General features: G+C 43.1%; 1 non-coding gene across 1 annotated transcript; it reads left to right on the top strand.

Annotated features, from left to right (window-relative positions):
• The first annotated feature begins 14,961 nt into the window (after positions 1-14,961).
• On the top strand, positions 14,962-15,065 carry LOC124778168. The gene has a single exon (XR_007015878.1). It is a non-coding gene; the product is annotated as a U6 spliceosomal RNA (small nuclear RNA).
• Positions 15,066-26,919: the final 11,854 nt, after the last annotated feature.

Here is a 26,919-nt window from a genome sequence, read left to right as displayed (position 1 = left end):
ATAGCTTTGTGTCTGATAAACACTCACCGTCCAGGACAACGTAGTGGGTTTTAGTAACACAAAAGTCTTAGAACCGCTCACATATTTGAGAACCTACTCGATATGTTCGGACCTTTGTCATACTCCGCCATGTGGTGCTCTGTCAGACGGTTTACGGAAATCGAGGAATGTGGAAGCCATACGTTGCGCTTCATCCATGGTTCGCAGGATACTGTACGACAAAAGAGCAAGCTAAGTGTCACACGAGCGTTTCTTTGTAAATCCTTTCTGATTTGTAGCTAGAGAAAGCTTTTTTTTTGTCGAGAATCATTTAAATTTCGGTGACACGATAAACCACACAAATCTAAAGGCTGCCAGTTCAACTAAATACTCAGTAATAACAATTAAAAAGAAAACTTCGTGGCAGATTAAAAGTATGTGCCGGACTGAGACTCGAACTCGGGACCTTTGAGTCTCGGCCCGCCACACAGTTTTAATCTGCCAGGAAATTTCATATCAGCGGACACTCCGCTGCAGAGTGAAAATATCATTCTGGAGTTAAGAAGAACCTAAATGGGAACGATCACATAAATAATGTTATGGTCAATGTGAACCAAAGACTGCGTTTCATGTCATAATATTTAGAAGACACAACAAATCCACCAAAGAGACTGCCTACAATACTCTTGTCCTTCCTCTGCTAGAGTACTGCTATTGGTATGGAATCCTTACCAGATAGGTTTGACGGAGGACATCGAAGAAATTGAAGGAAAGATGGTTCGTTTTGTACTATCTTGAAATAGAGAAGAGAGTTGGCGTAGCAATCGTTAAAACAAAGGCATTCTCGATGCGACCGGATTTTTTAACGAAATTTCAATCTTGCAATTTTTTCTCCCTACTGCGAAAATTTTTTGTTGGCGCTCACGTTCGTAGGGAGAAATGATCATCGTAATAAAATACGAGAAATGAGAGCTTACACGGAAGTATTTAAGTGTTCGTATCTCCCGCGCGCTCTTCGAGTGTGGAATGGTAAAGAATTACTATGAAAATGGTTCGATGAACTCTCTGCCAGGCGCTTAATTGTGAACTACAGAGTAGTATTGTAGATGTAGACGAGTAAATTAACTATAAGCGAACGTGGAATGTGCTCAGTATTTCTGCAACAGACCTACTTTAAGGTTATAGGTATGTAGTTTTGCGGTTCCGTTGTTTACCGTCCTTAAGTACGTGAATCGTCACGAGATGTAGGGGACCAAATGTGTCGGGAATTGCGGCACCTCGGACTGCCAGGAGAAACCGCACGCAGTCCCCGGCGGCATGCTTAAACTTGCATGCCCTCCGCAGCGCAACTCCGGGAGTGCTGTGCAATTTGTCATACCACAGTGGAGGGAAGCAAAGCAGACCCACTCCCCGCAACCTCCAAACTAGTGAGGAGTCCCTAACACAGTTTCTTTGCCACTAGAAGAATACAAATTACACCAGTTTCATATGTCTCAGTTTGTGGATTGCTTTTGACGGAAACAAAGTCTCATATCTCAGCCGCGCCTGTTGCTGTAATTGGGTTGATGGGGATACACAAATCATGACCTGCTCTTGATTAGGGGGGAGAGGGGGGGGGGGGGCACGGTATATTAGCTGAGAATCTTGCAGGAAGTGTAAGGAGGCCACAAGTACACAAGTCAGAGGGTCACTTTTTTTTTTTTTTTTTTTTTTTTTTTTTTTTTTTTTTTTTAAGGTAGAACCAGGTCAAAGGCAGAGAGTTTTGGAAGAAATTAGAACAGAGCAGGACCGTATTATATGGAACAGTTTCCAGAAATATACAGTTAACTTGTTTCATCAGGACATTAGGGGTTGAAAAACAAGATGTATGTACAGAAAATAAGTAAATTTCTCAAGTAATAGTTGTTATGTGTGTCTCTGAACTATATGTAACCACATGGAAGGAAAACTTAAATACGTGGGACACAGACTAGTTTTTGTGTAGGTCAGAACTTAGACGCATGTAATTGTAAAGTATTACTCCAGAATGCCGGCCGGGGTGGCCACGCGGTTCTAGGCGCTACAGTCTGGAACCGCGCGACCGCTACGGTCGCAGGTTCGAATCCTGCCTCTGGCACGGATGTGTGTGATTTCCATAGGTTAGTTAGGTTTAAGTAGTTCTAAGTTCTAGAGGACTGATGACCTCAGAAGTTAAGTCCTTCAGTGATCAGAGCAATTTGAACCATTACTCCAGAATACTTCTCTGGTAGTAATAACAGTTTAAAGATACCATTTAGGAAACTTTCAGCTATTTACGAGAAATCTAGATGCATTGCTGATCTACCTGTCAGGTAAGAAGAAACAGTCAGTATTTTGTGGAGAGTTCTTAAAGGAGACAGACAGGAAAAATGAAATGGAATCATTATTAGGGAGTTTCAATCTAATTTCAGTAGTCAGTTTTTCAAGTAATGTGCATGAAGACAGTAGGACCCTTACTGATAATATTTATGTAGAGAGTGCTGAAGCAGAAACAATTAATGGGTACCCAACTGTTAAAGGCTTGATCACGCTCCACGATCAGTGGAAATAAACAATATAGCACCTTGCAGCTCTGAGGCTGGATCACACAAAGTAATGAGGCTTATGAATGAGAACATGATACAATGGTTTAAGAACAAGTCAGAAGAGGTGGTTTGGGATGAGGAATATCTAGAAAGACCGTAGTAAATTTGAGTCACTATTTTGAAGTTGTATTATTAAAAAGCTATTCAGACTATCCATTAAAAACAAGACAGCCATGGATAGTTAAGGAAATGAAAATCTCATGCAAAGCGAAGAGGGAAATTTATATAAAGGCTACAATAAGTCAAGATCCGACGTGACTTACACATTACAAGAAATTAATGTTATATTTTTAGGAAGTCATTAAAGTGACAAAATATCTACTTCCTGACAGAAATTAATAATGCAGGTCTTAAGATTAAAATTATGTCGTATATTGTCAAACATGTGACAGGTCAAAAAGTCAGTGTACAATACACCACAACAGTAACACTAAAAGACAGTGCTGTGACTGATAATTCACAAGCTGCGAGTACTTCCTGATAATATACATTATGAGAACGTATTTGCCATGCGCTGTAAGTACCGAAAACGTAATAACATACGCATTTCATAAACCTTTCTTTACCGGTAACAAAATTTCCGTCATTTTTGCCACTTCCATCACTACAGCCTATAGCTACATTTGGTCCATGACTGTAACATGTGGCTGGAAAACATGTTAGTGGTACAATAAATCGTATTAGAATCCTAGAAAAGCGATTGGTTGCATCTTTATTCTGTAATAAATCGCCAATTTAAATCGTACAGTTGAACGAAGAGAATATATTAAAAATGTCATACCACAAAACTTTAATGAAGTAGAATTAGCACCAACATCCTACAATCAAATTAATAGAATTATACAAATAATAAGAAGTAAAGGTTCATTTGGTGTTGATTAAATTTCAAATAGAATTTTAAAGATATATTCTAAATTAGTAAGTAACGTTCTTAGTCATATGTGTAATGCTTCACAGGAAATTGAAATTTTTCCAGGCATAAGAAATATGACAAGAGGACAAGTAATTATCATCCAGTTTCTTCAGAGTAGTCTCACATTTAAGTAGAAACAATTTACTTAGCAGAACACAGTTTGGACACCAGTAGGGTTGCTCGACTGAGAATCCCACTTATACGTTCACTAACCAAATATTACAAACATTAAATTATCAAATATCACCAATTGGTGGGTCTTGATCTTTCCAAGGTGTCTGATTGCTTGTATCATGTAACACTCTTAGGAAAACTTGTTTTATGTAATCGATGGCTTTACACAATAATGGTTTAAATTATACTTAACAAAGAGAATGTAAAAAGTTGTGCTGAGTAATTCAGACAATGTTGGAAGGGTAGAAAATTTTAGCGACTGGGGAGAAATTACAAATAGAGTCCCAAAGGGTTCAATTTTGGCTACTCTCATATTTCTTATATATGTGAATGACCTTTCACTCACCATTCAAAAAGCAGAATTGGTAATTTTTGCCAAAGATCTAATAAGCTAGTTAAAATGGCCTTTTGCGTTGCAGCGAGATCTTTTCACAAAATTTCACACACCAAATTTCTCCACCGTATTTTATTGACAGCAACCCATATAGGGAGAAATGATCATAATAATAAAATAAGAGAGATCGAGCTCGCACAGAAATATTTAAGTGTTCATTTTTTCCCACGCGCTGCTAAAGAGTGGAACGGTAGAATAATAGCATGAAAGTTGTTTGAAGAACCCTTTGCCAGGCACTTAAGTGTGAGTTGCAAGGTAGTCATGTGGATGAGGTATCGCCGAATGGTGTCGAAATCTGACGAACATTTTTTTCAGGTAACGCAATATTTGCACAAGCATCACTAGTGTTCTGTGGCTCGCAATATACGTACATACACTTATGGAAATGGAAAAAAGAACACATTGACACCGGTGTGTCAGACCCACCATACTTGCTCCGGACACTGCGAGAGGGCTGTACAAGCAATGATCACACGCACGGCACAGCGGACACACCAGGAACCGCGGTGTTGGCCGTCGAATGGCGCTAGCTGCGCAGCATTTGCGCACCGCCGCCGTCAGTGTCAGCCAGTTTGCCGTGGCATACGGAGCTCCATCGCAGTCTTTAACACTGGTAGCATGCCGCGACAGCGTGGACGTGAACCGTATGTGCAGTTGACGGACTTTGAGCGAGGGCGTATAGTGGGCATGCGGGAGGCCGGGTGGACGTACCGCCGAATTGCTCAACACGTGGGGCGTGAGGTCTCCACAGTACATCGATGTTGTCGCCAGTGGTCGGCGGAAGGTGCACGTGCCCGTCGACCTGGGACCGGACCGCAGCGACGCACGGATGCACGCCAGGACCGTAGGATCCTACGTAGTGCCGTAGGGGACTGCACCGCCACTTCCGAGCAAATTAGGGACACTGTTGCTCCTGGGGTATCGGCGAGGACCATTCGCAACCGTCTCCATGAAGCTGGGCTACGGTCCCGCACACCGTTAGGCCGTCTTCCGCTCACGCCCCAACATCGTGCAGCCCGCCTCCAGTGGTGTCGCGACAGGCGTGAATGGAGGGACGAATGGAGACGTGTCGTCTTCAGCGATGAGAGTCGCTTCTGCCTTGGTGCCAATGATGGTCGTATGCGTGTTTGGCGCCGTGCAGGTGAGCGCCACAATCAGGACTGCATACGACCAAGGCACACAGGGCCAACACCCGGCATCATGGTGTGGGGAGCGATCTCCTACACTGGCCGTACACCACTGGTGATCGTCGAGGGGACACTGAATAGTGCACGGTACATCCAAACCGTCATCGAACCCATCGTTCTATCATTCCTAGACCGGCAAGGAAACTTGCTGTTCCAACAGGACAATGCACGTCCGCATGTATCCCGTGCCACCAAACGTGCTCTAGAAGGTGTAAGTCAACTACCCTGGCCAGCAAGATCTCCGGATCTGTCCCCCATTGAGCATGTTTGGGACTGGATGAAGCGTCGTCTCACGCGGTCTGCACGCCCAGCACGAACCCTGGTCCAACTGAGGCGCCAGGTGGAAATGGCATGGCAAGCCGTTCCACAGGACTACATCCAGCATCTCTACGATTGTCTCCATGGGAGGATAGCAGTCTGCATTGCTGCGAAAGGTGGATATACACTGTACTAGTGCCGACATTGTGCATGCTCTGTTGCCTGTGTCTATGTGGCTGTGGTTCTGTCAGTGTGATCATGTGATGTATCTGACCCCAGGAATGTGTCAATAAAGTTTCCCCTTCCTGGGACAATGAATTCACGGTGTTCTTATTTCAATTTCCAGGAGTGTATATTTTCATACCTTTTTTTATAATGAACATTCTGTGAATTTTTCCACCGGCTGCTGCGTGCAGACCAGCTGCAAAGGACACTCCCTGATTCGTGTTAACAATAGGTGACGGATACGTAGAAATGCATGTCAAATTTGCTCGTCGATATTCGCTAAGCCTGGAGAAAATACGGAGTTTTCAAAGATACGACCGTGTGTTTGGTTGTTCACTGTTGGCTATTCGTGTATTTTCGACCAAACTCCTGCGACTATGCGAAACAGCTGCTTGCAATACTTGGATTACTTTTTTTTCGTGTTAGTTCGCTTATGTTGCTCGGACTTCTCGCTGGTGAGCCACGGCAAAGAACATGAAATTTGCATTTAGTGAATAGGTCGCTCACTGAGTAGCTTCGGCTCGAATGGTCATTCCAAATCCGAAAAAAATGGCGCTAACCAGGGAATCGGTTTGATGGCATAATCTAACAATGACATAAGTTAACTTAGGGAAAGGATGTTTACGTCACGATCCCTATCACACTCCTCCAGAAGAGCGAGCGCAGTTTGTTAAGTTATACTTCAGTAAGTAGCAGAACTATCCTAAAGGCCATTCACATTATGCTCAACCTGAAACACTCTTCTACACATGCTGCCATCTGGATACCGCCTTTTGTTCAAATACTGTGTACTCTAGGATTTTACGGTAAGTTTTGTCTATGACTCGGCAGAGCAACTGTTTCACTGTACAAGTGACGGTTCCCTAGTTTATGGTTTCATACTTCGCTTCGGCGCTCGCGCAATCCATCACTTGCCGCGCTCAGTCTCCCCAGGCGTGGACAGACAGGAGAGCTCAGATTGCTGCAGCAAGCCTCCATTCCGTTTGTGACGTTGTGTGTGTTCGCAGCTCCGTCGTTAGAGCGCACGTGCAGTTTCAGACCAGGTATGCTACCAGTGCCTTCGTCACGTGGATTGCATTACACGATTCCTCGTCAAGCGAAGGCTACGAAACATCATAGCAGCTTCTGTTATCTCAAACATTGCTCAAATATATCGTTTCTCACTATTGAAATGGATGATCGCTGATGAGGAAAACAGCGAATATCAGTCAATCGACGAAAGGCAGGACTCAATGGGACACCTGAACAATTCTGTATAGATTGTGCGAAGCAACTAGCACCCGATTTAACAGCTGTAAGTAGGCTGTTTATGTTTTCTTATTGGCAACGTTACAAGTAGGCTGTTTATGTTTTCTTATTGGCAACGTTACGTAGCGCTCAATATGAAAATCACTGGCTGTGCTGTGTGCAGTCTGTGGCTAGTTTGCATTGTTGTCTGCCATTGTAGTGTTGGGCAGCGGCAGCTGGATGTGAACAGCGCGTAGCGTTGCGCAGTTGGAGGTGAGCCGCCAGCAGTGGTGGATGTGGGGAGAGAGATGGCGGAGTTTTGTAATTTTTCATGAACTGATATATTTATATATGATGATATCAAGGTAAATACATTGTTTGTTCTCTATTAATATCTTTCATTTGCTAACTATCCCTATCAGTAGTTAGTGCCTTTAGTAGTTTGAATCTTTTATTTAGCTGGCAGTAGTGGCGCTTGCTGTATTGCAGTAGCTTGAGCAGCGAAGATTTTTGTGAGGTAAGTGATTTGTGAAAGGTATAGTTTAATGTTAGTCAGGGCCATTCTTTTGTAGGGAATTTTGAAAGTCAGATTGCGTTGCGCTAACAAATTATTGTGTGTCAGGTTAAGCACAGTCCTATATAAATTGTTCAAAGGGGACGTTTCACAGCATCTTATCGTTGGACACAGAAGCAACGAAGCGTTAGTGTTGCGAGAATGTGTAGATACTTCTCTTTTCAAGAAGAATCGTTGGACAGTGGCTCGCATAAGTTTACATCACTGATGTCAGTCTGTTGCACAGTTATTGAACCCTTTTTATCTTCTCGATGGAAATCAACTTCGATATCGAGCGACGTGACCTTACGAAACTCGACTAACTTGATTCGCCCATCAAATTCACAAAGCAAGTTGATCCCGTTATCTTTGACGTCTGGAAGGCATTCGATACTCTTCCGGACTAGTGAACAAGATACAAGCTTAAGGAGTATCGGTCGAAATTTTTGAATCTATTCAAGACATTTTAGCTGATACAAACTATTTAACGGTGTGAAATAGCTGTATGGGAAGGTAGAATCGGAGGTACCACTGGTAAATAATCGATATATTATTCGTAAATATTGTTTTACACTACGCAGGCAGAGCGAAATTGAGTAAATTAGTCATTTATTTCTAAATATATTTGTCATTTACTGTCATACTTAACAATTAAGAAGTGCCGAATCTGGATGTGATTTCTTCACTGTTGAAGATTGGCAGTGTGGGGGCGGACGTTATCGTGCAACGGGATGATTCCGTCCGACAGCATTCCTCAGCGTTTTCACTTCATGTCGCATCGCTGTTTCTGCAAAGTGTTTGTTATAGCGCTGCGCATTGATTGTGGTTTCGCGCTCTTGGAACTTGTCGAGCAGAGGGCTCCACCAGTCAAAAAAGGAGTTCATTATAACTCCCGCCCCTCACTGCCAATCGGCCGAAGGCTATGCTTTGGCGATTTGGTTGGGAAACACTGCAACAGTGTCCCTGCAACCAGGGTCATTCATCGTGTGGTTTTCTCATCTTTGACGACCCGAAGAAAGACACGTGTGGGCTTCAGTTTCAACTGGACGAGGAAATGCAAAACTGGGCGCAGTTGTGGGTCCGTCAGCGGCCGACCGTGTTCTACACAACAGGAATTTATCGTCTTCTCTCCCAGTGGGATAACTGTCCTAATGTGTGTGGTGATCACCTCTGACTGGAACCATTCAATGGTTCCTTTGGGTCGTGTGTTCAGTTTTCATTTTACTACCCCTCATATTATAGCGAGAGAGTAGAACAGAAGTTGTGTGAAGTTTAATGCGTTTCTACCGCTAGTTTTTCAGTTATAAGGTAAAATTTTACCTTTGAAACCTTTTGAAAATACAGGGTATAGATTTGAAATACTTCATGTAGGCGTGCTTTAATGATGAAACATCACCCTCAGTATCAAATTCGCTTAATTATTTTCAAATTATTGTACACTGTGTTTGATTGTTTAACATGCTTAATATGTAGTAGATTAAGGGATAAAAATTACGGGCGCTTAGAAGTGACACCGCAGCACTGAATTTATATTACTGATTCATGAAACTGAGCCAAACAGCACAACTGTAAAGAAAATGATTTGATCACAACGTAGAATCTCAAAATTCTTGGCAGTCTCCGCTGATCGGAGACTCGAACTGTGAAACTTTGTCTTTCGTGGCCGATTGCTCTACCGACTAAGCTATTGAAACGTAACTTACGACGCCCCTTCACAGCTTAAGGAACACCCTAGTAAAGAATGAGTAATCTTATTCTTAATTTCTCCCTAAAAAGCCCTCAAGTTCTGAACAGCAGTGTATATTCGAGAATGCAGTTTACGTGATTCCAAAAAATGGTTCAAATGGCTCTGAACACTATGGCACTTAGCTTCTGAGGTCATCAGTCCCCTAGAACTTAGAACTACTCAAACCTAACTAACCTAAGGACATCACACACACCCATGCCCGAGGCAGGATTCGAACCTGCAATCGTACGTGATTCCACTTGAGAGAGATAGTATTGTAAGGAAGGGAGAAAGTTGGCAGTACGAATCATCTACGAAGAAGCATGAGGGGAATCAATATTTAGCTAGATTGATAAAAAAATAAAACTAATAAAGAAGTGCTACATGAGGCAGGTAAGTACATGCAAACAAAATCTGTTAGAAGAAAGAGAGTTTCGTGGGAGGTTTGCTGAGACATTCACACGCGTCATAAGTAAGCTAACTTGGCAAGGCAAAGACCAGAAACGGGAAGAGTACCGGACAGGACAAAGAATGAGAACTTCACAGCATTTTCTTCATCACCCTGAGTGAAACACACAAATACGTACAATGAGGTTGGTGAGAATAATAAACAACTGGAGGACGCATAAATGTAGTATGTGAGATGTTCATTAACTTTAGTGAGATGACGCATTGGTTAATACACTGGAGCTTGGGAACAAATGGGTTCTTTACGCTGAAAGGTCATTCAGATCTAGGTTCTTCAAAGTTCATTTAAATCTCGTACACCAAAACCAGGATGACTGTTTGAATAAGATCAAGGACGCATCCCTGCATTATTCTTGGCAATTTTATGACTTCGATGTAGACGTGACACTGAAGTTACCACTTCAATGTGAAGGATTAGGATTACCTTCACCGATTTACGAAAACAACGGAAACCTTTACTTTGGGTGACCAGGCAAGGATTTGACCTGCGGTCTGCGTGAGTCCACTGACTACGCTGAGGATGCACACACAGAGATGGCGGTAGTATCGCGTACACTAGGTATAAAAGGGCAGTGCACTGACGGAGTTATCATTTCTACTCAGATGATTCATTTCAAAAGGTTTCCGACGTGATTGTGTCCGCACAGAGGGAATTACATACTTCGAACGCGAACGGTAGTTGGATCTAGACGCACGGGACATTCCATTTCGGAAATCGTTAGGGAATTCAATATACAGAGATCCGCAGTGTCAAGAATGTACCGAGAATACCAAATTCCAGGTATTACCTCTCACAGCGGACAACGCAGTGGCCGACGGCCTTCAGTTCACGACCGCGACCAGTTGCGTTAGCGTAGGTTTGTCAGTGCTGGCATAGAAAAACACTACATGAAAGAACAGCAGAAATCAACGTGGGACGTACGACGAATGTTTCTGTTAGAACAGTGCGGCGAGATTTGCCGTTAATGGGCTATGGCAGCAGGCGACCGACGCGAGTTCCTTTGATAACAGTACAAAATCGCCTGCAGTCTCTCTCCTGGATTTGCACCCTAGACGACTGAAAACTGTGACCTGGTGAGATGACTCCCGGTTTCAGCTGGTAAGAGCTGAAGACATGGTTCGAGTGTGGCGCAGACCCAACGAAGCCATGGACCCAAGTCGTCAACAAGGCAAGCTGTTGGTGGTTCCATAATGGTGTGGGCTGTTTTTACATGGAATGGGCTGAATCCTCTGGTCCAACTGAACCCCGATCACTGATTGGATATGGTTGTGTTATTATACTTGGAGACTATTTGCAGCCATTTATGGACTTCTTGTTCTGAAACAATACTGGAATTGTTGGATAACGATCTGCCATGGCGGAACCTTGCGGATAATTCGGGAAAATGATTTGTTCACACAGATCTCACGAAATGAACCCCATAGAACATTTATGGGATATAATAGAGAAGTCAGTGTGGGCATGAAATCGTGCAACAGAAATACTTTCGCAGTTACGGATGAATGCAGAAGCAGTAGAGCTCCAACGACTTATTCAGTCCACGCCACGTCGAGTTGCTGCACTACGTCGGACCGAAAGACATCCGACACGGTATTGGATGGTATCTCATGACTTTTGTCTCTCAACAATCGCTCGAAGGACTTTACGTAAGAGAACTTTAACTCAGCTCTGTAGAGTCCCTTACTATGTCTCGAGCAGGAAAGAAACTATGTCCAACACCTTTGACTATGACAAGAAAACCATACGTCACGTAGGAAGTTAACACCGTTCGTCAAAATGTCCATTGCATGATCAAACACTTTGTTGTTAATATGCAGCAAATATAAAGTTTCTCCTGGCGATAAACGAATAAGAAATATATTGTCAGCGTTAATACGAGGCACAATTTAAACTGTCGTACAGTTTACGCACCTGCATTTCCCTATGCAGGAGATGGATTTCAGTAAATCTTGTCGGCACAAAAATTTTAATTATTAACAGATATACCTGGGTGGCCAAGATTACTGTTTATATTATTGTCGTGAAGCCCACTGACACCTTGACATATATTCAAAGCTTTGTAAACGCCATACCAAGAAATACAGATGCAGAAAACTGTTTCTTTTACGGTACTGCAAATATTATGAATTATTTGTATATGAAAGACAATGCGCAGAAAGAACATTATTTAGATAAGTATATTTGTTAATATTTTCAAAACACAACAAGGGACTAATCAAAAGCTGTACTCCGCATAAAAACTCTTTTTGACAATAATTTATTACGTCAAGATCACCTAACTACTATCATATTCGCATTACCAGTTTCGTCAATTTACTTCGATCTTCAGATGTGCTAATTAATCCACTAACAGCTTTGTAATGACGTAGGACAATTCAAGTTATTTACCCTAATAGAATTGAAAAGTTACAAATATAATGACAATTAATTATACGTCGTGTTATCACACGGTAAGAGAGACTTTCTTGATATTCAGAATGAACTGTTATATATAATGACAAAGCTGTTAGCGGATGAACTAGCACATCTGATGATAGAAATAAATTCCGAAAATAAAAATATGAATATGGTAAAACTAGGCGATCTTGACGTAATAAATTACATTTTACGTGTGATTTGACGAACAGCTGATGTATGAAATACCATTCCAAATTATTCGCTGAATACGAATTTCACGACATTTTCTGCAATGGGTATCGATGCGTTACCCAGTTGTGATAATTGAAAATGTGTACTGGACCAGGGCTCGAAACCGGATTTCCTACCAATCTCGAGCGGTCGCCTTAACCACTTCAGCTGTCCGTGCAGGCTCTCTGGCCTGATCTAAACCTCCAAATGTCACAGTCCATGTTGTTGCCGTCGTCTTCAGTCCATAGATTGGTTTGATGCAGCTCTCCACGCTACTCTATCCTGTGCAAGCTTCTTAATCTCCCAGTACCTACTGCAACCTACATCCTTCTGAATCTGTTTGGTGTATTCATCTCTTGGTCTCCCTCTACGATTTTTACCCTCCACGCTGCCCTCCAATACTAAATTGGTGATCCCTTGATGCCTCAGAATATTCCATACCATTAGTTATGTGATCTACCCATGTAGCACCACATTTCAAAAGCATCTATTCTCTTCTTGACCAAACTATTTATCGTCCACGTTTTACTTCCATACATGGCTACACTCCATACAAATACTTTCAGAAACGACTTCCTGACACTTAAATCTATACTCGATGTTAACAAATTGCTCTTCTTCAGAAGCGCTTTCCTTGCAATTGCCAGTCTACATTTTATATCCTCTCTACTTCGACCATCATCAGTTAATTTGCTCCCCAAATAGCAAAACTCCTTTACTACTCTAAGTGTCTCATTTCCTAATCTAATTCCCTCAGCATCCCCTGATTTAATTCGACTACATCCCATTATCCGCTTTTTGCTTTTGTTGAATGTTCATCTTATATCCTTCTTTCAAGACACTGTCCATTCCGTTCAACTGCTCTTCCAAGTCCTTTGCTGTCTCTGACAGAATTACAATGTCATCGGCGAACCTCAACGTTTTTATTTCTTCTCCATGGATTTTAATACCTACTCCGAACTTTTATTTTGTTTCCTTTACTGCTTGCTCAATATACAGATTGAATAACATCGGGGACAGGCTACAACCCTGTCTCACTCCCTTCCCAATCGCTGCTTCCCTTTCATGCCCCTCGACTCTTATAACTGCCATCTGGTTTCTGTACAAATGGTAAATAGCCTTTCGCTCCCTGTATTTTACCCCTGCCATCTTTAGAATTTGAAAGAGAGTATTCCAGTCAACATTGTCAAAGGCTTTCTCTGTCTACAAATGCTAGAAACATAGGTTTGCCTTTTCTTAATATATTTTCTAAGATAAGTCGTAGTGTCTGTATTGCCTCACGTGTTCCAACATTTCTACGGAATCCAAACTGATCTTCCCCGACGTCGGCTTCTACCAGTTTTTCCATTCGTTTGTAAAGAATTCGTGTTAGTATTTTGCAGCCGTGGCTTATTAAACTGGTAGTTCGGTAATTTTCACATCTGTCAACACATGCTTCGTTTGGGATTGGAATTATTATATTCTTCGTGAAGTCTGAGGGTATTTCGCATGTCTCATACATCTTGTTCACTAGATGGTAGAGTTTTGTCAGGGCTGTCTCTCCCAAAGCTATCAGTAGTTCTAATGGAATGTTGTCTTCTCTCTGGGCCTTGTTTCGGCTCAGGTCTTTCAGTGCTCTGTCAAACTTTTCACGCAGTATCATATCTCCCATTTCATCTTCATCTACCTCCTCTTCCATTTCCATAATATTGTCCTCAAGAACATCGCCCCTGTATAGGCCCTCTATATACTCCTTCCACCTTTCTGCTATCCCTTCTTTGCTTAGAACTGGGTTTCCCATCTGTGCTCTTGATATTCATGCAAGTGGTTCTCCTTTCTCCAAAGGTCTCTCTAATTTTTCTGTAGGCAATATCAATCTTACCCCTAGTGATATACGCCTCTACATCCTTACATTTGTCCTCTAGCCATCCCTGCTTAGCCATTTTGCAGTTCCTATTGATTTCATTTTTGAGACGTTTGTATTTCTTTTTGCCTGCTTCATTTACTTCATTTTTGTATTTTCTCCTTTCATCAATTAAATTCAGTATCTCTTCTGTTACCTAAGGATTTCTATTAGCCCTCGGCTTTTTACATCACAATCCATATATCGCAGTTTTATCTACGTCTTCGTTTAAACTCATAACATTACTTGATTCCAGCTTAGAGAAAATGACACAACCACAACGAATCAAGACCATTTACATTGTCGAATGTCTCATCTCTGCTTATGAAAATTAAATATGACTTGGCGATCAGAAACTACATGGAATATTATTCCAGATTATTCGCAGTAAGCGAATTTCATGACATCGAATGCAATGACAATGTGATACTGTGATACTGTGTATGAAAAATTGTGCCGGACGGGAACTAAATCCCGGATTTCCCGTTAATAGCATCTGGTCATGAAATTCGCATTGGGTAAATAATTTGGAATAATGTCTCATACAGCTGCTGATCGTCAAATTACATGTGAGTTTCCTAAACTTAGATGAAGCATACTGCGATAGAAATGGTGTCGTTCTCCCTAAGCGGGAATCAAGAAATGTTGTGAGCTTAAAGGGAGTCGTATATAAGATTACGATATGAAGAAATGGACTGTTACTTACGGACATTTGGATCAGGCCGGGGAGCGTGCGTGGTCTAGTCGCTTCGGCAGTACGCACACCAGAACTAGAACTATACAGAGAAGTTTAGCATGGTGTCTGCGCAAGGATGACACACAAAATCGTGAAGCATTAAAAAAAAAAAAATGGTTAAGGGTAGCTATCGCGATTAACGGAAATCCGGATATGAGTCCAGTTCTGGTCTGACACAAATTTTCATATGTGGCTGCTGCGTAATATATCTATACCCATTGCAGCTGTCATAAAATTCGCATTCAGCGAAAAATTCGGAATAATAAATTACTATATAAACATTTATAACGTTGTATGCCTCCATTTGACAATATGCCCATTCTTAAAATAACTTGACTTGTATTCCTGAAGGCGGCGGTTCACGTTCCCATCCGACCATGCAGATTTAGGTTTTCGTGATTTTCCTAAGGTGGATGCCACGAGGTTTCTTTGAGAAGACGCAGCCGATTTCTCTCTTCACTTCTACTAGGGAGACTGCCTTCACAAGCTCGTCCGTCCTCTTTTAGAATACTGCTGCGCGGTGTGGGGTCCTTACCAGATAGGATTGACGGAGTACATCGGAAAAGTTCAAAGAGGGGCAGCATGTTTGGTATTACCGTGAAATAAGGGAAAGAGTGTATCTGAAATGATAAAGGATTTTGGATGGGCATTTTTCTTCTCACTAAATTCCGATCTCCAACTTTCATCTCGGAGTGCGAAAATATTTTGTTGACGCCGACCTTCATAGGGAGAAACTATCACCATAATGAAACAAGGGAAATCAGAGCTCGTACGGAAAGATGTAGATGTTCGTTCTTTCCGCGTGCTGTACGAGATTGGAGTAATAGAGAATTGTGAAGGTGGTTCGATGAACCGTCTGTCAGGCACTTACATGTGATTTGCAGAGTATCTGTGTAAATGTAGCTCTAGATTTTTTCCCAGTCTAAGTTTCTGTTCCGACTTTAATGTTGTCGTTGACGACGGAACGTTAAAATCTAATCTTTCTCCCTTCTTTTTTATCTTTCTGTCTCTTTATACGACTCTGTCTCCTTCTGACAACACACACAAAGCGCAAGAACGTTGTCACTCTTTTTCCTTGCTAACAGAAGCAGGCTTTTCTCGTTTCAGTAAAAATCTATATACATCTACTGCTACATGCATTTTCCGCAAGCCACCGTACGATGCATAGCCGAGTGTACCCTGAACTACTTGTAGTTATTTACTTTCCTGTTCCACTCCTACATAGTACGAGGCAAAAATGACTATATTTCTCCGTATATGTCCTAATTTCTCGTATCCTCCTTTGCGGTTCTTACGCGAAATGTAGGTTGGTGTCAATAGTATCGTTCTGCAGTCAGCTTCAAATACAACTTCTCTAAATTTTCTGAACAGTGTCCCTTGAAAATGTCGTAGCCTTTCCTCCAAGGATTCACAATAACATTCTGTGACTCGTAACATTTGTGTGATAGCCACGTTCGCCTCTGCACAGAAACTGTACGTAAGGCGGAGTCGGCCTCGATGTCGACCCACGGAGTTCGCGCAACTCCACCCACGCGGCATTCGCGGGTGGTCGCTACCATTGTTCACGGCTCTCCGTGCTGCCAGCCCGCACATCACATCTCATTTTTATTACAGTGTCACGTGCGGCCGCAATAAATCTGTCAGCCACAAGCCGCACAGGCGCAGGAGCCTCATGAATATTCACAACAGCGCTCGTCATCGAACCTCTAGATATATGGCGACTGTTCAGTAAGAGGAAGTGAGGCCGAGAGAGATGCAATAATGCTGTTGACGGGCTCTGAAACTGAAGGGAGGCGCCCACGTAAACAAATAACAAGCAGCAGGCTCGGATACAGTTGGGGTACGGGGGGGGGGGGGGGGGAGAATGGAGGTGTGGGGAAGGAAGCAGGGGGGGGGGGCAATAGGTCAAGACGCCCATGCTTTTTTTGCACAAATGTTTTTACGTATGAAGTGGGTACAAAAATTGGTGTGATTTTTTTGTTTCTTTGGAAAGAGTTTGATTTGTTACGTCACGACTAGGTCCTTGATTTACTTAATCTTTGTTTCATTTACAGAAAGGCCTCTAGGTCCTGTGGCTTCATTCAGCTCACATATTGCCCTCTCTAGTGATACCCTTCTTCTACTGATAATTGCTACATCATCAGTATTTGCGCATATCGAGTCAACTTTGTGCCTATGCGACCAGATATAAGAAGCTTCTTCAGGGTTGCATCAAGAGTGAGATTGAAAAGCATTGTAGAGAGAGCGTCTCCTTGTCTGACTCTTTTACTAATGCCAAACCACTTGCTCAGTTCTCCATCCACTCGCACTGCAGCCCTGGAACCAGCTAATGTTGCTTGAATAAGTGAGACATACTTCGATGGTATTCCAAGCAGCAGCGAATCGTTTACCATTTGTGATCTATCGAGACTTTCAAAGGCCTGCTTGAAGCCTACGTAGATGCTATGAGGCTCAACGTTATACACATATGCCTTTTCATGTATTTGCCTCAACACAAATATCTGGCCTGTTGTTGATCTATTAGGCCGAAATCCACACTGATACTTTTCTGCGTGCGGTGCTAACTTGTTGTATATAATATTAGAGAAGCTCTTATAGGTTACATTCAGCAGGGTAATTCCTCTATGATTTGAACAGAAGGTCTTGTCTCCTTTCTTGTGTATTGGTTGGATTACACCTACGGTCCATTCTTCTGAGATTCTTTCCTGATTCCATATCAACTTAATAAGTTTGTGGATTCGCTTATGAAGATCAGGTCCCTCTTTTTTTTTTTTTTTTTTTTTTTTTTTTTTTTTTTTTGCGGTTCTGTTGTTACTGAGCTGGACAGCCTCATACAAGGAGCTGACATCGTAAGAATTATAAAAAGTAGAGGAATAGCCTTGCTTGGGCATGTCCTCAGCATGGATACAGGAAGAAAAACTAAAAAGGATTTTGAATGGAGGTCAACCGGAAGACAGACAGGAAGGCCACGAAAACGGTGGATAGATGATGTGGAACAAGATATAAAATCTATCAGAGCCCGAAGATGGCGAAGAACCGCGCTGGAGAGGGCAGAATCGAAGAAACTTATTGATGAGGCTAAAACCCACACAGGGTTGTAATGCCATGAGAAGAAGAAGAAGAAGAAGAAGACTGTTGATGTAACTACGTATTTCGGTTAATAATTTTCAAAGTTATTTATACTGTCCATTCTCATTACTGTGTCTACCTGTACCTGAATCACCACGTTTTGCAGTGCGAGAGGTGCAGCAAGAGAGTCAATGAGATTATGGCATGTACCGACAGGGATGTGGAGCCACACCGACTTCAGTATTGTAGGTTTCTCGGTTGAATATCCATAACGTGAACAGCCCCATCGAGGGGTCCCTCAGAGTCTCGATTATGTTCGAATCCGGGGAGCTTGGTGGCCGGGGGAGTACTGAAAACTCATCACGGTGCTCTTCGAACAGCGCACGCATACTGAGAGATGTGTGACACGTCGCATTGTCCTGCTGGTAGAGGTCATCGTGCAGAGAAAAAACAACCACAGATGCATACTTGTATTGGTCCGTTGTGCCTTCCAGAATGAAGAGATCGTCCAGGGAATGCCACGAAAACATTCCTGAGTACATAGTTCTCCCTATTCCGGCCTGGACCCTGTGGCAGGGTCTTCGCTTTCAGACGTTTCGCGACATTAAAATACCCAAAATTTGATTTCTGTGAAGGAGCAACCTCTCGTCATTCGGTGGACGTCCAGCTGCGGTATCGGGGTGCAAAGTCCAGTCTTCGTCGCCGATGAACCATGGGTGCACCACGGGTGCATGAACCAGGTGCTCGTTCACCCCTGTCATCTGTGGTCCGTGGTTTACATAGTTGCCTCGGCGGCAGTTTTGAATAGCGCCATTTTGCCATGCACTATGTACTTTAACCATGACGGCACACGAATGTGTTACAAACTTAACCATTTTCGTAATGCTCCCACATCTGGCCCAAAATCCAAATATTCTGCCCTTTTAGACTTCCGTTTCCGCATTACGACTATGACTGGACTGTTTTTCGGTCGCCCTAGCACGCTTTATGTTCCACCGTAACAATAAGCGCCGGCACGACGATGTAGAACGGTAGAGCAGGGAGGGCTCTGAGACGACATCAGCCAATAGTACACTGACTAGGACGACACCAAGACAGCAGCGGCATCTATACGAAGAAAATACAGTATAATAGCCTCGCCGCCTAGACGCGGCCGGAGTAGAAGACAAGCCGTCAAACAAACGCTACAGCAGTGACTTATTAACTGGTTTGTTTTGTTTGCATTAAAATTGTATGTGCCGAAGGACATTGATTATTTGCCTGTCGCCCTTTACTTGCGACACACTGTGTGAGTCGGCAAAGTTAAGAATTGTTAATATAAATAACTGCAATAAACTCCATTAATACCATTTGCTTGAATTGTTGTCTTGCGATCCGAGAAGACAGTTTCCGAGACACCCTATATTAGCCGAATGGACAGGATAATTCACTTTATATACCCTCCACTATTGGTGCTGCCACCTGCCGTCAGCGAGTGGTTATTGCACGCTGACGTCGAACATAAGTGGTGGTATCAATAACCTGAATGGACCTTGTAATTACCTCGAAGATGTTCTTTAGTGGATTAATTACATTCGATCATGGCAACTTGGTACCGAAACCGGTTATGTAAATATTGCTCAATAGTAAACCATCGTGACGTAAATTAACGATATAGACATCTTCGTTGCGATTAAACTGGGCGCGGGATCATAGAGATTGCACCGTGGACCACTGGAAATTTGTCATCTGGTTGGATGGATCACGTATCTTGTTACACAAAGTTAATGGTTGTGTGCGCATACGCCATCACCCAGGAGCACAGCTGCTCGCAAGAGTACCACGTCACCATCACACGCCGCTGGACGCAGTGTTACGCTATGGGGGACATTCACATGGTTTTCCATGCGACGGTAACTGAAGGCGTCATGACAGCTGAGAACTATGTTAAAGTTGTTGTCGACCTACACCATTGATTCATGCCCGATGTCGCTCAGATGGTGATGGCATCTTCGAGCAATATAGCTCTCCTTGTCCAGGATCGTGTTACAGTTGTTTTAGGAACATGATACTGAACTCACGTTGATGTCTTGCCCACCTAATTCCCCTGACGTGAAACCAATGGATAATATTTGGGATGCTATCGGGCATCGGCTCCGCAGACAAAAGCCACCAGATTATTATTTATGGGAATTGTTTGATCTTGGCGTACACAAAGCGCCGAGTGCTTCTGGAAATCTACGAGAGACTTGTCGGATCAATGCTACGCAGACTCACTGCTGTATTGAGTTCCAGAAATGGACCAGTAAGCTATTAAGCACGTGTTGATAATATTTTGGCTCCTCGATGTAAGCAGAAATTACTGCAAAAAAATCCAACGGAACGTCCAGCTCTGTCTCCATGGTTCGTACACCGTCTCCTTCTCTTCTCCGTCTACTTCTCCCTCTCCCTTCCCACCTTCTTCCTTATGTGGCATTCTGCCTCACTTATGTGCTCCAGCTGCCACTGCTTCTATCTGTTTCGAAGTATTCCAGTACTCTATTGGAAGTCTGTTTTGTACTGGTGCTTCCGATATTCTGTTATTCTCCATCTTGTTTACACTGGTCCGTGGACTTCTCTCCCGTTATTTTTTACTGATGCTACACACTGTAACTTCTAATTTGGCTTTGATCCTGCTTTTGGTGCTAGAGCATTTGCTTTTATGAAGTAACTGGCGCAAGTCAATCAGTGTCATTTTTATGCTTTAATTTTGCTACCACTTAATTCTGGTGATAGCGCAGAAAAGTTTGAGTAAAAACACGGTCAGTAGGGCTACTAGCTACATTTTTAAAGAGGTTAGAAGCTTTTTCTGAAAAAAGAGAAAAGCATTGTCTGACGTGTATTGCTGAAATGTGTACAGTCCATGTTCCGTTTGACGAAGAAATAATATCAAAGATGAAAAGAAAAGCACGATGCGAATGGACATCAGTTTCATTGACATTGGGACATCTCTGATAAATACTGTAAAATTCCGATTGGCAGATACTCAAAGATACGTCATACCTCGCAAAAATGTAGTTATAAAATGTCGATTACCTGGATTTTATTTATTCTACGGTATTTTTGTGTGATGTTCCATTGGAACTAGTTACGCAAAGCTACTCTGTCACGGAGAAATGTCTCAATATAATTCACAAAACGATAAAATATAACAAAAGCTCACACAGAACAAAGAGACACTTCCACGTTGTATTTGAGTGAGTTTGTATAAATACGAGGGCAGTTCAATAAGTAATGCAACACATTTTTTTCTGAAACAGGGGTTGTTTTATTCAGCATTGAAATACACCAGGTTATTCCCCAATCTTTGAGCTACACAACACTATTTTTTAACGTAATCTCCATTCAATGCTACGGCCTTACGCCACCTTGAAATGAGGGCCTGTATGCCTGCACGGTACCATTCCACTGGTCGATGTCGGAGCCAACGTCGTACTGCATCAATAACTTCTTCATCATCCGCGTAGTGCCTCCCACGGATTGCGTCCTTCATTGGGCCAAACATATGGAAATCCGACGGTGCGAGATCGGGGCTGTAGGGTGCATGAGGAAGAACAGTCCACTGAAGTTTTGTGAGCTCCTCTCGGGTGCGAAGACTTGTGTGAGGTCTTGCGTTGTCATGAAGAAGGAGAAGTTCGTTCAGATTTTTGTGCCTACGAACACGCTGAAGTCGTTTCTTCAATTTCTGAAGAGTAGCACAATACACTTCAGAGTTGATCGTTTGACCATGGGGAAGGACATCGAACAGAATAACCCCTTCAGCGTCCCAGAAGACTGTAACCATGACTTTACCGGCTGAGGGTATGGCTTTAAACTTTTTCTTGGTAGGGGAGTGAGTGTGGCGCCACTCCATTGATTGCCGTTTTGTTTCAGGTTCGAAGTGATGAACCCATGTTTCATCGCCTGTAACAATCTTTGACAAGAAATTGTCACCCTCAGCCACATGACGAGCAAGCAATTCCGCACAGATGGTTCTCCTTTGCTCTTTATGGTGTTCGGTTAGACAACGAGGGACCCAGCGGGAAAAAACCTTTGAATATCCCAACTGGTGAACAATTGTGACAGCACTACCAACAGAGATGTCAAATTGAGCACTGAGTTGTTTGATGGTGATCCGTCGATCATCTCGAACGAGTGTGTTCGCACGCTCCGCCATTGCAGGAGTCACAGCTGTGCACGGCCGGCCCGCACGCGGGAGATCAGTCAGTCTTACTTGACCTTGCGGCGATGATGACACACGCTTTGCCCAACGACTCACCGTGCTTTTGTCCACTGCCAGGTCACCGTAGACATTCTGCAAGCGCCTATGAATATCTGAGATGCCCTGGTTTTCCGCCAAAAGAAACTCGATCACTGCCCGTTGTTTGCAACGCACATCCGTTACAGACGCCATTTTAACAGCTCCGTACAGCGCTGCCACCTGTCGGAAGTCAATGAAACTATACGAGACGAAGCGGGAATGTTTGAAAATATTCCACAAGAAATTTCCGGTTTTTTCAACCAAAATTGGCCGAGAAAAAAAAATATGTTGCATTACTTATTGAACTGCCCTCGTATACTGTAGCTCTGAGGTGATCGCGTAAAGATACAAATGTTTGGCTGGATGCCCCTATGTGGTATTATCTGATTACAAATCCTGAAGTCCTGGGCTCAACATTGAATTGGTTTTAGGATTTTTCTATCAGTTACCTGTGATGCGACAAATTAATAAGGAAATGAGGGAGAAAATTTTCTAAGTTGAAATACCCGGCGACACTATACTATAGCAGCCAGCGCCGAAGCGGAAACATTTCAACACAGTATTCGGCCAGGAAGACCTTGACACACTTGAGCGAGACTGTGAACGAGCTCTACAGAAAACCGGCGGAAGAGTGCAGGCCGAACTGCCTTCGTAGCATTATGTAAGATACACATTGTCTAGCAGGGGTTTCACTAGCAGTAAGGACAATGTAACAAATTAGTTAATCAAATGTAGCAGATCTGGCGACTTATGACGAGACGAGAAGAGCAGAACTGACTCGGCCATTATGAATGACAATGAGAGCAACAGAGCTTCTCCTCGACGACATGAACACTCCACCCTGTGAGGTAATGAGCGAGCTGTAGCGCCCTGAAAATATTCTTAGTTTGGAGTTGGCGGCCACCGCTCAAGCCGCTCGGAAAGCTGTAGCTCGTTAGCAACCGTGTGATGCCACACAACGGCCGAACCACATGGTCCAGCCGACCACGTGGCTGGTAATTCCATGGTGACACTGTGTCGATGAAGGAGACATGCAGGGGGCGCCAAAGATGGCGGACTTTGTGAAACCTTAATGGCAGACATTTCACAATTCATATAGAAATTAATAGTAGCCAGCCATAATTCTCCAGCCATAGGAATATTTATTTAATTTCAGTGTTTTGTATGTGTTTGATATGTTTGTCAATGTGTGCTGGCTTGAAGACATGGTGGGAGTGCTCTAGCCAATCACAGTGCTCGTTAATTGAGAGACCATAAGGAAGTGGGGGAGGAGCATTGGATGCTGGACAGGTCACGGGAGATAGAAATGTTTCGTAGTGGCGACTCGTGCGCTTGTGAGATTTATGTGGCTTCTGCAGTGAAGACGTAGTATGCGTTCAGAACTGAATATATCGCGAGCAGTGTTGTTGCTCATAACTAATTACATGATGTAGGAATCTATTATTTCCCTGTTATTCAACTTATATTTTATTTAATTGCTGGTCCATAGACATCAATAAGTGTTTTACAGTAATAAAGGGCATTGTTAAAGGTACTTCTAATATCGTACCCATCATTTAAAGTCGTTAAAATAGTACCTGCAGATTTTATTTAGTTGCAATCTTTCATTTATAAATATCTATGTGTGTGTGGCCGTGCGGTTTTAGGCGCTACAGTCTGGAATCGAGCGACCGCTTCGGTCGCAGGTTCGAATCCTGCCTCGGGCATGGATGTGTGTGATGTCCTTAGGTTAGTTAGGTGTAATTAGTTCTAAGTTCTAGGCGACTGATGACCTCAGAAGTTGAGTCGCATAGTGCTCAGAGCAATTTGAACCATTTGAAATGTCTATGTAACATTCAAAATTCGCAATTGCTGAGTGATAGGAACCTTCAACCATTCAATTCATGTCTATATTAATATTGTATACTGTAGACTCAGCAGTATTTGTCTTGTAATGCGGCAACTACGTATCCCGGCCCATAGATAACGAAACCAGCCAAAAATTTTAATATTTCAACTCTGAGTCTGAGGGTACGTAGTTGGGGGCCATCAAATTTCATTTCTATTTGAAATCCCGTAACGCCCGTCAGCCAAGTGCACTCGATCGGTCAGATCAATGGCATTCATGTCGCTTGCACTCAATTCTCTGGTTATGGCATGGTGAGATCTTGTGTGTGAGATTACTCTAGTGTCTGTCTTAAACTTGCTGCCTTATGAGATCAGCGATCTGTAGCCACCAATAATGAAGTCCAGCATCCAGTGCTGAAGTCAGCACAGAACCAGCACTGATAGGTAGCCCAGGCGTGTATCTGGTCCAGGGCAGAATGTGCCCTGAAACTCCAGCGTCGCACGAGTCTTACAGCCTACCATACTGGTGGGTCAGGTTCACCATTCAGCACGACATCACAGCATCCGACATACCCGTCCACTTGATAGGACAGTGCAGGCAGTGATCTGAGAAAAGAAGTGTGAATCAAACACATATATTGCGGTCAGTGCCATCTCTAAGCAGGGCTATAGTGCATGCAGAATACTGTGGCCTGTAAATGCACAGATGGCAAGGCATGCGTGTGGAGAGCGGTAGTTGTAGGGGCTGCGGGCGGGCGGTGTAGGGGAAATCCCGGGTGCTAGAGGATGATGTGCCGTCCCAAGTTGAAGCACACATTTCTTGTAAATATTAAGAGGGGCTCCTTCACATCCATACTTGCATGGTGACCATTCAGAAAGATGTGCCACCTGTTCTTTGGTTAGTATCTAACAAGAATTCGTCGAACCTGCAGCGATTTATTTTCGCCTAATTAGTTGGTTATTTGTAACTGTCAGAGGAGTGTCACGAGTGGGGAATTCGTTTTTATGTTACAATTTGCTTCTTTTGCCAAAGCTCAGCGGCGTTCGCACAGTCTCACCTCACTAAAATGTCAGGCAGACGCACTTGCGAGAAAATTCAGAAACAGTGGTTTATTCAGTGAGGAATTGAGGAAAAGTGAGGTCAGCATCTTATGAAAAACACATCTGTGGTACAAAATAAACGAACGTATAATGACTTCACTTATGTTGTTCCAAAACCCATAGCATTTCTCAAACTTACATTCTTTCATCGGAAAAGTCTGTAGTAAGTGGAATAACATGGTAGATAATGAAGTTTTGCATAACAACCATATGGTAAAATTCCATTTGTGTGCTTTCATTTTCCAAAATCTCACTTCGATATATCAAATGTGTGTGAAATCTTATGGGACTTAACTGCTATGGTCATCAGTCCCTAAGCTTACGCACTACTAAACCTGAATTATCCAAGGACAAACACAGACGCCCATGCCCGAGGGAGGACTCGAACCTCCGCCGGGACGAGCCGCACAGTCCATGACTGCAGAGAAATCGTTTATGAAATACGATGAATGTTGTCGGTATTTCAGTCTGGCTTTATCGCTAGCGCGGTGCTATCGTAAATGAATGAGCTACGTCGATCAGTTTTCTCGAAAATGGTGGCAGATAGAGACCTCTACCTAAGCCTAAAGAAAAATTCAATGTTAGCTAAATTTCATACGCACCAACATTTTACGTAATATGCATCAAATGTAAAATCATAACGATCCCTAGTTTTCATGGCAAACTTTTCGAATTTCGCGGAATGTCTTACTTTGAAGTCAACATCACAATAACTACAACCATTAAAGAAATGATGGGCTATTATAATGAACCTGATATGTAAAGCTACAGGTAAAGCAAAAGTGATTTATTTTTTACCAAATGGTTTGTGTAAAATCGTTTGTGAAAGATTGCAGGGCGTGCACGCCGATTCTGTCATCGCCAACAGGGGAAACGTGGCAAACGCTTATCGGCCTCTCCTGAATAAACGAATGAGCTCGACCAGCGGTTTGGAGGAAAACTGGTCACTACGCATCGACTACCGTATCCTGCGCGACCTATATGGACGGGACGTGCCTATTTCGCCAGCGGGCAGCAAACCGCCGCACCAGAATGTCACCGACTTCCACTCCGAACAGATGTAGCGTCCTTGGCAAACTTGAATCCGGTGTTGGAATTAGGGATTCCTCTCAGGATTATGTAGCCACCAGCCATCGCAGAGCAGACAGCTACTACTTGTATTCTGAGTAATAAATGGAATAATCGTGAATACTTTTTAATTGCATCGAACGACGGCACACACGTCCTCAATATCTGGACAAATCAGCAGGGGTTTTCAGCCCGGCACGGCGACCCATACATAGTATTTCACAAACCTCTGTCAGTGATGGTTGTGTATATGAAAAAAAATTCACCCTGATTCAGAGTCCGGGTTAAGCTGTGGGTTCCCCTGTAGCTGTTTGGTCACGTAGGTTTAGAGGTCGCAGGGAGTCAAGGGAATACTATCTCCTATAGGACCATTCTTAGTAGTCCACTGAAGTATACTACCAACCTTTGGGATGAGTACGACTTTACCTCAGTCAAATTAAAATTAAAAAAAAATGGCTCTGAGCACTATGGGACTTAACATCTGAGGTCATCAGTCCCCTAGACTTAGAACTATTTAAACCTAACTAACCTAATGACATCACACACATCCATGCCCGAGGCAGGATTCGAACCTGCGACCGTAGCAGTCGTGCGGTGCCGGACTGAGGCTCCTAGAACGGCTCGGCCACCACTGCCGGCAAT

This window comes from Schistocerca piceifrons, chromosome 2 (assembly GCF_021461385.2).
Source record: "Schistocerca piceifrons isolate TAMUIC-IGC-003096 chromosome 2, iqSchPice1.1, whole genome shotgun sequence".
NCBI classification, from domain to species: domain Eukaryota; kingdom Metazoa; phylum Arthropoda; class Insecta; order Orthoptera; family Acrididae; genus Schistocerca; species Schistocerca piceifrons.
This window is presented reverse-complemented; position numbering and strand designations above follow the sequence as displayed.